Source organism: Magallana gigas, chromosome 3 (genome assembly GCF_963853765.1).
Source record: "Magallana gigas chromosome 3, xbMagGiga1.1, whole genome shotgun sequence".
Classification (NCBI taxonomy): domain Eukaryota; kingdom Metazoa; phylum Mollusca; class Bivalvia; order Ostreida; family Ostreidae; genus Magallana; species Magallana gigas.
Genome location: NC_088855.1, coordinates 1,123,537 through 1,135,378, shown reverse-complemented (window position 1 = coordinate 1,135,378; position 11,842 = coordinate 1,123,537). Strand labels below are relative to the sequence as shown.

General features: G+C 31.2%; 1 long non-coding RNA gene across 1 annotated transcript; it reads right to left on the bottom strand.

The window, feature by feature from the left end:
• Nucleotides 1-2,019: 2,019 nt before the first annotated feature.
• LOC136273496 (uncharacterized) lies at nt 2,020-3,946 on the bottom strand. The gene is made up of 3 exons (XR_010711662.1): nt 3,851-3,946; nt 3,127-3,262; nt 2,020-2,921 (listed from the first exon to the last, which is right to left on the bottom strand). It is a non-coding gene; the product is annotated as an uncharacterized lncRNA (long non-coding RNA).
• Nucleotides 3,947-11,842: the final 7,896 nt, after the last annotated feature.

The window sequence follows — 11,842 nt, the reverse complement described above, 5'->3', positions numbered from 1 at the left end:
TTTAATTTTCTAACATATTGTTATTCATTTATGGAAAAAAATGAAACTGCAAAGTGCTTCACATTTATGACTCTACACTATTCAACTCAATTATTCTGTTACTTTCTATTCTACGTCATTCATCCCCAAAAGCTAGGTAATGTTTATCTATGACGTCACGTAGCGCAAGAACACACAGTGGAATATCAAAAAATTACCCCATTAGTGATATTCACCGCATTTTGAGATAAACATGTGATAAATACATGTACTCTTCTTTATGAGATTGATATTGTCTAAAAAATGACAACAGTCGTCCAGCAATTTACCAAAATAGCTATAATATTAAAGACAGCCTAAATTGGACAATTAAAAGGTTTGTGCCCTGTTCTGAAGAGTTAGTCAACAAATTGTGTGAATGTCATCTTTTTGTAAACTTATGCAACATTAAAGAATGGCGATATTTGAAAAATGATTTCATGTTAAAGATTGCATCTTATATGTTTTTTTTATTTTTACAATCTAGAAAACCTCAATTATATATCGTTTGCAATGTATGCCAAGCGTTATAATAATGTTGTGAAACAGTTCATTATTTTAACATATTTTATGTGTATTCTTTTTAAACGCTTCTGTCTCATTATCTAAGATATCATCACTTAGTATAAAGTTCAAATGTGCACTGGTTGCAGTTTTATTATTAAAACGCACATCTACAAAACATTGTATCAAATGCAGCGTATATTTGGATGAATGTTATCCCAATATGAATGAAGTTATACCAGTTAGACCTGAATCTTTGTAAAAATATAAATTTCTTTTTTTTTTATTTAGAGAAAATTGATTGTGATAGAAGGATCAAAAGGTATCATAATGAATGCGACATGCTCAACTCCAGAAGGTATTGTTACTTTTGACACGGTTAAACGGAGCTCTTTGAATAAATGGTCTGAACGACTGGAGGTCTGGATCCAAATAAAGTGGCCAGAGACAGAGTACACACAATGCGATTTTATAGCAACCGATAAACATGGAGAAGTTTCATTTCAAATGTCTAATTAAAACTGAATATCAAATTTATTTTGTCAGATGTATTCTCAGTTTTTATGAGAAATAAAATTCCAAGAACATACTAATAAAGAAAGAGTTGTGGTCCTCATTTATCTACGACTACGCCATATTATAGTTCTATAGTCTATGGTTACTATCTACACGATTACTATAGTCTGTCCCAAGTTAATGCTTCCATCACTTTTTGATGACTTTTTAAAAAAATACACATTCTTGTGAAAGAAATAAAGCTGAAATTGATAAAAGGGAAAATATCCAAGATTCATTGGCACGTTATCTTTTTTCAATGATAAAAGTTCACAGGAACGAAAACAAATTTCTTACGGAGATTTATAATGGGAATGTTTACTTCTTTTCTCCATTTGGAACTACTCGGAATACCTCGGACATTTTTTCAAGTTATCACTTGGGCTATAACATGGCTGATGTAATGCAAAATCCCCGTAGACTGTCTATTTTTGGGTTGTGTATTGAAACCTGTAGCAATATAGGACGCGTTTCAAAACAGATAAGCTGGGCATTTTTTATATTAGCAAATGAACGTAGTTTGGGCACAAAGGTATTTATGAATATCGAAATATCAAGCGAACAGTGGTGGAAGCAAAAAACTCGGGATAGAGTATATATGAGTGTGAGGTCTATTTATGTGTTTGTGATGTATAATATTCATTTACGGTATTAAACGTTACTATGTACATCTGAATGTTATAAACAATTTGTTAAAAACATTTTGGCAGGCTAGAGAAAAAATATTGGTTTTACAAAAGGATTCTGTATCAAAATGCTACTTTGAAAGAAGTTCTATTCAGATTACAACTAGAGTGTATTCTGTAGGTGTAATAACTAGGTATTTCGACAAAACGCAAGCTGATTTGAAATACTAGTGTTGACTGGATTACGAAGAACGTGTTATTTAACATTACCGATTAACAAAAGAGTTGAGAACAGATATTATCAAAGTTAACGTACCTCTTCTGCAGTATTGAATTCTTGCATTAGGTCCCAGCGGATTTTCGGTTTTAACTGGAAGTCAAATAATGGGATCGTTTTTTGGCTCCCATCCTCAATAACACAGGAGTAGTTACCTTCAATTTCTTCAGTTGCGTGAAGATAAGATACATCATATACAGTCCATTGGGGAGACTTAATGCTGGAAATGTACACGTCATCTGTATCTATTATTGTCATTCCATTTCTCTCCAATTTAAGAGCAGGGGGATTTCTACCATTGGCGTAACATCCAATTGATAACATTTCACCTTCCACAGCTTCAGGAGGCGGTATACCTGACAAAACGACGTACTCTCCAGCTTTTTTAATTGCACTGATATCTTTTATTTGCGAATATTTGATAGATTTGATTATACTATCCAGACCTAGAAAGAGAGAGGATTGCAAAAACAAAAAGGAATTTTTCAATTCGAGATATTGTTCGGGAAAATTTACCGTCGCTGTAGCAATTGTATTTCGGTCAAGCGTAATATTTGTGCCTATGCTAGAATTGTTGTCCGAAATATTGGTCCAGGATAATTTTGAAGAACCCTCATTTTGATCCATGTATTTTGTCATAATTGCCATTTCTTGATACCAGGAATTTCCTGAATCCAATTCCGGAGAACAGCGAAAAAAGGACCGAAAAGAAGTACTGTTTATGTTAGCAATCAACGAATGGCAAGTACCGATATTGAAGTACCTTTTGGTATCTTCTGCTCTTATATCTAGGATATACCAGGTTACTATAGGTTCAGTGATACCAGTACCATTTGCAATTAATACCAGCGTAAGCTCTTTCACATAATTTGACAGCTCTATGTTGTATTGAATACTGTTTTTGAGCTCTGTCCTTGAAGTGCCGAATTTTTTCTCATTTGCTGAAACATAATTTAATGCAACACTATCAAAATATATTGTCGGGTTTCTTAAATACTACTTTAACCTTTAAAAAAAAAAACAGATTAGTTCAACAAAAAAATGATAGTGTACTGAAGGATTTAATTGTGGTTCTCTTTTTTAAATTTAACCCATCGATAAATATATTTTTACATAATTGAGATTTTTTTTTTTACGAAAACTTACTTCCAATTATTACTGAGTCTACATTCAAAAAGACATATGTTTTTCGGGCTACTGAAAGTTCCACCCGTATCAAAACTTTTTCACCGGAAGTCTCTTTTTCAACGGACAGCAAGGAACTCGGAGACTCATGCCATTTCTATCCAAATTAAAATAATCTTAGAATTGTAAACTTAGGCAAGCGGTGAGTCTGTTGATTACTATATTGTAATATGAAATTCAAACAGAAAACAAAAATACTCCCAGAATGTTATCTTTAATGGGATAAGATATATCGGTACAGTGTACTAAGGGTTTTGTGAAGATCCTGATTTGAATATCATGTTTGTTTTAGAATGGTAGCATATCATTATAAATGTCAAAAATATACAATGGTAATACTTACATGTACAAGATGTTGTAAGAAACACCAATGAAAGTTTTAAGTAATATTACTCCTAATGTGTATTCCTCTGAATGAGTTATTTGCTATACAAAAACGCAATATAAAATACTTTTCAAAGATATGAGAACAAACGACTGGATCAAACAAGAATATTTTAAAACAGATATTTCGACACTAAAATATTTGAAGATTGTAAATGGTTTAAAAAAGTGACATTGAATCACAATATTTAATCCTCACGATTTTCATTTTAAAGTACATACATTATTCATCTACATATAGGGAAAAATGACAACAGCTAGATTTTTAATTATGTGTTTATAAAGTAATGAAATGCCTTACCTCGTTTTGAATATCACTGAGAGAGTTTGCACGGCAAACGGAGGAAATGCTTAGTACAAGTATAAACACCACACCTTTCATGATAACAGTCGTTCTTTTATGTAGCGACAACATGAGACTTATGTGGTCTTATTTATACTAATGAAGTTTTAATACATTTAATTCAAGAGACATCTCGTTGGCTCTTTTGAAAGTGTTAGCTGCAGGTGCCCTTCAATGTAAATCATTCAATTAATTTAATTTTAACCTAACAATTATATATCACAATCATATGAATTTTAGTGTTGCATGTAAATATTATATATATTATTTTCAGGAATGACTTTGGTTGACACTACGTACAAATTACATTAAAATTATATATATATATATATATATATATATATATATATATATATATATATATATATATATATATATATATATATATATATATATATATATAATATTTTATGGCAAAAAAAATGTGATTCTTGAATTGCATGAATGTTTTATAACTTTTCAAGTGACCGTTATGTCTGTCCTGTAACCTTTATCATAAATACATGTCTTAATGCCACCATCTGTGTGAATACTCATATTTTGTATGTAAAAGGTCAAATATGGGCTGATATCTAAAGGTCAAAGAAACATTTTCAATTTCCGTAATTATAGTTTTATTTGCAATGTATTTGTACGTTGAAATACATCAATGAATAAGCAGAAGTATAACTAGCAAAAGCAAATTTTATGATAATCTTTATATTCATATTTTAACGCTCAAAGCTGTACACACTGACATTTGCGTCAATTATGTATGGAATTTTACAAAAAATATCTTTTTTCAGTACGTTTTAAGTGACGAATCAATTCTGCGTAAAATATTTGGTTTTCCGCATATAAATAGTCGGAGAGGAGAAAAAAGCAATTTCAAATACATCCTTAAGGAATCCCAAACACTTCTAAGATTAAGATACAAAATATTATCTCAATTATTTCCTACTAAAGCAGACAACAGGTAAACTTTTGATATACTAAATATGAAAATCATTCTAATAACGGTTATTGATCCTTTTATTAACTCCATGTACAGGTATTGTGACGTTGCCACCAGAACGATTTAGCAAACTAACGTGTACGCCTACGTGTACTTGTAGAAAGCAAATATGTGCATTACTTCTTGAGTTTTTGTAATGAAGAATTTCTACATGTATGTAAAGGAATGGAAATATGTGTGAATTGCGTCGAACTTGAAGGTTATATTTTTTGTTGGCTATATCTAAAGAATGTGTCTTTTTTTTCGAAATCCTATATATTTAATGCAACTACTGATAAAAAGAAATATTTTCACTACTATGCATTGTGTTAGTAGAGGTTTAAATACAACTCAGTTTAAAAGGGTAAAGTGTAAAAATATACCTTTAAACATTTACAATGTACGCGTTATAACGTGATTTAGACTGGTACGCGTAGTTCTAACTTGTAATATTCACATACAGGTACGCGTACATGTTGGTGCTAAACCTCTTTATTAGCTCCTACGTGTATCAAAGGCAGTACAAAAGTGCTTACTAGTATTATGTTATGACAACCCGGTTTCAATACTCAGTACTTCCTATTTGTGCTTTTGTTTACAATGGTAGCAATGCATGTAAATAATATTTTTTTTATTTACAGAATTGTTTAGTTTGTGCATATTTCAGGATGCTTATACTCCTCGAACTCAATACAAAGCAAGAATAATGAAAACTAGACACGATGTCGTTGCGAGCAACGAGGAGGTCTTCCGTCTGATTTTAGAATTTGAGATATATGTTCGATCTTCATTTTGCTATTTAACAGCTAAACATGATTTAGAATAGAAAAACGGGATCTACATTCTAAGGGCCAGATACTATTTTGTTTCAGGGATAAGAGCTTTGTTCAACAAGTGTTTAGAAATTCGTCACCGTTCTTGAGATATCTGAGAAAAAAAAAGTTTTAGGGGCCAGTCCCTTACCTCCCTATTGGAGCCGCTGAATCAAATTTTGAAGGTTGCATTTTGTAAAGTACATCATTTTGAGCATCTTTTCTTCTACACTGCATTTCAAAATATTTTCCTTTTTGAGATATAGGTGGTCATAGTTTATGGACTATTGACCCCTAAAATCCTTATTCCATAACACATGAATAAATCATTAAATTACTTGGATACAGAACTGTGAGTAAACATATTTGCTGCTATAGCCTTTCATTAAATTTCCATCAGTAAAGAGCTACAGATGATAATTTTTAGAGCCCTTAAGTTCCCTAATTTTAGGGGCCAGCCCCTTTTTTTGATATCAAATAAAAGGTCATTTAAATCTCAACCCATTTTGTTCAACTACTGTTTAGAAATTCGTTACCGTTACCGTTCTAGAGATATATGGGAAAGAATGTTGAAGGGGTGGAAACGAAAGACCTTAATAATTTTTGAAAAGACCTTTTTAACGCTGAAACGGCTTGCCCAGAGTCCATGTTTTGAACTAAATGTATTCATTTAACATTAAGGGTGTTGTTTACTCAGGGTTTGGGTTCTCAAATTCGGATTGTAATAAAGTTCACTGTAATGAGTAAAATTTGTTCTAAACAAAAAAAGTATTAATAAAATGAATTATTATTGACAAAACATTTGATATTTTTACTTTACTACGTAATTAGGCTCAAACAAAAATAGACTTTTAGTCAAACAGAGGAAATTCGGACTAAATTTTGCAGATTTTGTTTTCCTCTAAAACATTTTTGGCAGTACTCTAATATTGAAAGTTAAGATTTTATATTTTAGTCTATATAATTTTTCATATTTTCTGCTGGTTTTACCTCACTTATTCATTAAAATAATTGTATGGCACGAATTGCGAAAATATTAAAAAATGCTTAAAAACGATAAAAGACACCATATCTCAAAATTTTGATCATTGACCTCATATAAATTTTATGCCAACAGAATAAGGTCAATATAAGTAGTTCAATGCTATAAGTGTTTTTGTATTATCATCATTCAATTTTTTGTAAACTTAGATCAAAAATGGGTAGGAATTTGAAAACTGATAGAGGAAATTCGGACTGGAATATTTTTTCAAATTGTAGCTGAAATCTTAATGTTTTGTACCTATTTAGTGACACTGCCATTCATAAAATGTATTACACTTTTTAAAGTGCTTTATTATTTGAAATATATTTACAATTAAGAAAATTTCAATTGTAGTGTAAAATTTTATGGGATTTTTCTTGATTTTTCAAAAAATATTCAATGGCCATTTACTCAAAAAGTAGGTCATTGACCTACTTTTTTGAAAGTGAAAAATAACACTACAATCAAAGGTCTATAACATACAATAGATGGGGTTTCATTATCATCAGTGGAATTTTTTATCATTCTGAGTAAATGTCATCCTTAAGATACGGTGGAGAAATATCTAGAATGATATTTATAGAATAAAAAAAGTTGTTTATAACCCGTACAACGAAGTTTTTATTATTCAGTCGGAAATATTTACATTCCACGTATATTTTGCATGTAAAGCTACTGCAGATATAGCACCATAACGCAGAAAGGGTACTAAAAGGTTAATTGACGAGTTTTAATTGTGACGTCACAAACGTTGAACGCTGATAAATACAACGTCGCAAGCGAAAATCAAAGATCACGCTTGTGGCTGTTACAGTGGCTCTTCCATTAATTTAAACTTACCCATAGGATAGTACAGTCATTTTAAGGTATAATTCGCATTTGCGTACAAGGCAAGAATGTAAAAAAAATGTAAATATAAGCATTAAATCCTTATTTTTTGAAACATATAGTCTCATAACTGCAACGGTGTGTGCAAACATATTTTCATAACGCGCTAACGCGCGTTATTCAATTTGTATGCACACACCGTTGCAGTTATGAGACTATATCTTTCAAAAAATAAGGATTCAATACTTAAATGGCATGGTATTGGATATATTTTACAAAATATTGTTTGATCAGTCTTGATATTTTAAACTATGTCCTGTTAAACATGAACGAATTATGTGAAACTCCATATTGATTTTTATACCTCAGTGCAGTATGTTTTTTTTTATTATACTTTAATGTTAAATACTGAAATCTGATTGGTTTAGCCGCAGTTGAAAATCCATTCTATTACCCTCAGCGTTAGCAACACACTTAGCAACGGGTAACACAACGAATTGTCACATGCGCGTAAATTATGCGCACACGGTTCACCGTAGAATTAACGTCATTTCTATATAAAAGCAGTACGAATAGTTAAGACATTCAGTATAATAAAATGAATAGTGCCTGTTTGGGGGGATAACAGTTGAAATTGACACCCCTCGAAAACCATTGTCAACCTCCGTTTCGCGTCGGTTGATAATGGTTTCCTCGGGGTGTCAATTTCAACTGTTATCTCCCAAACAGGCACTATTTATATAATGTCACCTGATGTGTTATGTGTGATCTCTGATTTGTACAGTAAAGCTCGTTAACAATGCAATCACGGATATAGCGAAATCTTGGATGAAGCATAGTCTTGTGGTTTCCCCGGTAAAGTTTTAACAAACTCTTACAAACTTTTACGGTTTTAACGACTTTAGATTAAACGAATTTAAAGATATAGCGAACTGAATTTCCAATTATGCAACAAAATTAATGCTATTCTAAATTTGGGACAAATTCTATTTTGTTTTTATCAAAGTGCGTTAAATGACTATATTTGATATGGTCAAATATCTGCCCAGCAACCCCCAATTTTATCAAAATTTTAAATAGTATGATATAAAAAAAATCTTCATAACTCATTGTAAAACATTAAACAAAGTATGGCTATCACTTAAATCTTTATTTAAATCATCACTGCTCATTCGATATTAAACTATGACGTCATCTAAATGACCTTTGCAAACAAATAAAAATATTCTCATATTTTCTTTTTATTTTGGATTAGGAAAAATAGAGCACAGGTCTGCTCAGGTACGATTTTAACACATGTTTTTCTTCATATGATTATACAAATAATATTAAAAAAATAGTATTTAAACAAGCCTGCGCTCGATGTTAACCTGTCGAAAAACCATCAGAAAACACCCATATTTTGCCACAAAACATCAATTTATCAAAACAAGACTATCTAACCCCTTATCTTTAAAGTTTTTTTTATAAAACTTTAATTTTGGAGGCGAAAATGCATAATACCGCAAATAGGCCTTTGGGACAAATTGAAAGTACTTTGGAAAAGATTGGTATCAATACATATCAACATTTTTATCATCAAAATACAAATTGACGACAATTGCTTATTTCTCATTGATTACTTACATAATAAAATTATCATATGATTCAAAACATTGTCACAATTTACGTCCATGCTTACTTTCCATACATTTTGTGCTACGTTTATAATGTAACTAATTTATCGTCAAAGTTGCTTTCCAAAGTTTAAAGTTCACTCAGCTGGTTTTACTGGACGGGTTCTAATCCCGTGCATTTAGGAACTCAGACTGAGCATAGCAATTGGAGACAGCGGACGTTTTCAACAAGCTCCCTCATATCATATAAAGCACTTCTTCCTATAACATGTAAGTATTGCTGACCAGAGTCTAACTATTCTGGGTAAGTTTGTTTTTATTTTATTGAGACGGATTTAATGCCGTATTTATTCCTAAAATGGCCAGATAACCTTGTTTTATATTTTCCGTGAGTAATTTAAAGTATTTTAAAGTAAAGTGTGATAACCAGTAATATCATTATGAAAAATATTAAGTATAAAGTAAAAGTATGTGTATTGTTGTAATGTAAACATAAGTTGTATGTATTTCAGAGTAAGACGCGTACTAGTTGCCGTAAAATAAATGTATTTATGTAGTACACAAGTATATGAAAGTGAAGTTCGTGTACGAGTCTAGTGATTGTATAAAGTATATGTAGTAAAGAAGTAAAGTTATGTACTGCAAAATGTGCAAATATAAGTGTTGATACAGACAAATGTATTTCGTAAAGTAATGTGCAGTAAAATGTAAGTATGAATAAAATAATGTTATCTGTGTATTTATCATTTCATTTATTTTTCAGATCCCTTTTTGTACCTTTATTTGAAGTCTTTGGAACAGTAGGAAATCTATTTGTAAATTATCACCTGAATAAAAGCTATGTAAACATACTGAAAGTTATTATTTTGAAGCCGCAAAGTCACTCAGCGACAACCTTAAACATCTTCAGGTTCCTGAGTATGAATCCACTTCTCAAATTCGAGCAAAATAATTTTTCTCGATACATAATGGAAGACAGTTACATGTACAGCTATTGAAGGAATACATAATCGAAAAGAGGCATTTGAGAGCACTTTTCGCTTAAATGTTCAAAAGATTAATACAAGTACTGTATCTAAAATATGTCATTAAGTTTGTTCATTAGCTTATACATGTCATGTTTAGGTCAGCTATCGTTAACCTTAACATTTCCCCCTTACTTTAAAAAGTTATTTACAAAGTAAAATATAACAGAAAGCTGACTTTTAATGTCCATTTCAAGCAAATAATCTACATGTAAATATGAGACAGATGATGCAGACTCGGTGGTATCATTTATTCTAAGTTTACTGGGATATATCGAGTCGACGTAAGTATGGAAATAACAATTTTCAATTGATAATACGTCGTCGATATACCCGAATGACCTGATGTCATTACTGAAATAGACTAATATCAAGTCTAATGATGCAGAGATTTAAAGCACTCTAATTTCGGAATTTCAAAGGGGAAATGAAAGACTGCAAGAGCAAAGAAAGATACCACAGCAGGTTTTAAAGGAGGTACTTGTTCCAAAATTCAAAAGTTGGAAGAACTCATGAAAATACACTTAGATCAACTAATGCAATGTTGTGTACACTTAAGATACTTTCTGTTAAAAAACAATGCGTTCAAAATGTTAAATGATGAACAATATTTCATTTCCGGAATGATTACAGAATGGAAAAGATTGATGTATTTTGATGTTCATCTAAAAACAACTTTAAAGGTGCATGGTAACGATGGTCACAATTACATTTTCGATTTTAATATTTACAATGCTTCAGAAAGGCATCTTTGATAGGCAACCGATTTTTGATTGTCATTTGTTGAGTTATAAGTGAGTTACAGAGTTTGAAATTCTTCGCTATTTAAAAAAACCGTTTGTTTCGTTTAAAACGTTGAAGTAAAAATTTCAGTTTTAAACCTTAAACGAATGTTTAAAACGTTAGGAACTGTTTATTTATGCTTAAAATAAATAAAAAGATAGGAAAATAAGCTGGAAAAAGATTTTTTACTGGTATATTGAACCTATGTAAACAAAAAGAGGGCACGAGCCTTGTTTACATGACAAAGAGTTGTGATCCCTGTATCTTGCTTATAACTCAACGAATGACTCTCAAATTTTATATGATAATAAGAAATGCATTTTTAAAGCATTGTAAATAATAAAAAAACATAAAAATAGAATTGACCAAAATCGTGACCATGCCCCTTTAAAAATTTAATGGTATAACATTGAAACATTATTATCATATATCTTATACGTGTTGCATGACTCATGGGTCGCATGCTGACTGAAGTGTTTCATACTAATTGTTTGACCATAATTAATCACCTAATTGTCTACGGTCTTTTCCGTTTTTTCCTCGATTACGACAAAGAGCACACGGTTGGTGTGACCAGTCAGCAGAGGATTCTCACTCCTCCTTTGCACCTGATCCTACCCCTATCTATAACGGGTCCGTGTTCCTCTGCTTTGAATTTGTATTTCGTTTTATGGATGGTTCACGGTTTTTTATTGTCATTTTTTCATGTAAACCTCAATAAAGAAGAACCAAATCAGATGTGTTTAATGATTCTGATACGTGATGAACAGAGATAATAATGAATCAAGTGTGGCCAATAAGAGAAATCCAAAAGAAACATATGTTAACGATTAATTGCGACAGCTGTTGTTTATGTGAAATGCTTGCAACATCTGTAAATATATTTGCT